This window comes from Alexandromys fortis, unplaced genomic scaffold (genome assembly GCF_014885135.2).
Source record: "Alexandromys fortis isolate MF-2015 unplaced genomic scaffold, M_Fortis_MF-2015_v1.1 scaffold_740, whole genome shotgun sequence".
In the NCBI taxonomy this organism is placed as follows: domain Eukaryota; kingdom Metazoa; phylum Chordata; class Mammalia; order Rodentia; family Cricetidae; genus Alexandromys; species Alexandromys fortis.
Genome location: NW_026068677.1, coordinates 7,086 through 8,502, shown reverse-complemented (window position 1 = coordinate 8,502; position 1,417 = coordinate 7,086).

Below are 1,417 nucleotides of genomic sequence, written 5' to 3'. Positions count from 1 at the left end.
ATAATGCCCTAGAATTAGCAGGCACTATCTAAATTGTTAAATTTGGGGCTAGATCCATCTCTGTACTGTACATGGTAACATGCTGCCAAAACAGAGATTAATGTGTACACTTCTACTCCTGTTGTAGTTTACTACAAGATGCCAGGCTTATTAATGTTTCCAAACTCTGTCTATAAGTGAGCGTTGTCACAGTGTGTGAGGCATTTCCTCTGCCACGGTTACTAACACATTGTACTAGATTTTATCTTATATCCTTTAGTGCATACCGGTTGGGCCTTACTATCACTAAATTTATTTCAGATGAGTGTTGTTGATCCAATCTATCAAACCAACTCTGGATACATATCATGGTCATTGATGCTAACGCGGTCATGAATTTATATTTTGATGTGATTTTCAAAGGTGTAACTTATGTCTTAGTGACTTATTTCTTGCTGTGCTCATACATCCTGATCAAAGTAAATCATAGGAAGAAAGAGTTTATTTTGAGTTTCTGGTTCCAGAGAGTTAATATTCCATGATGCTGAAGTGGTGGTAGCAAGCAGCAGGCAACTGAAGTAGCAGCCGAGAGCTCATGGCTTCAACTGCGAAGAACCTGAGAGCCCACTGGAAGCAGCACACTTCTTCTAGTAAGGCCACACCTCTTAAGTCTACCAAATAAGGACCCAGTATTCAAATGCTTGAGATTTATGGGACACATTTAAAGTACCACATTCTTATTTAAATATCACATGTATATCATGTGTCAATTTATGTTGGAAGTATGCTTTTTGATACTGATTTTTCTAGGTATTGCAGTTAAGAGACTGCATGATGCTGGGCCATGGTAGGCCATGCCTTTAATCCCAGTACTTGGGAGTCAGAGGCAGGAGGATACCTGAATTTAAAGCCAACTTTGTCTACTGTATGTATTTCAGGACATCCAGGACTTCATAGAGAAACTCTTGGAAACTGTAGGTTTATGGCTACAAAACTTAAATAAATAAATAAATAGACTGGGCATTGGTGGCCCTTATCTTTAATCCCAGCACTTGGTATGCGAGGCAGGTGGATCTCTGTGTCAGGACTGTCCCACAGAGAAAATTACATGAATCTCAGAAGAGACTTTGAAATGTCACCATTTTCACTTGCAGAGTTTTGGACATTTGAGTCATTTTAATTGGTTAAGAACTGCTTATTATTATTCTAATACATAAAGATGTATATAAGTATTTTAGACACACATACTGCCATTGATTATAGTTAAATTTAGTTGAATTTCTTGTGTATTTTCAAAGTATGCCCTTAATTTGCTATTAGAGATTATGTGCACTGCAATGGAAGTATTCTCCGTTTTCTGGGTTGTTTGATGATTTTCTTCAGATGAATCATCCAAGGAGAATGATACTTAATAGTTTATGCTTACCTCCCAGATTGG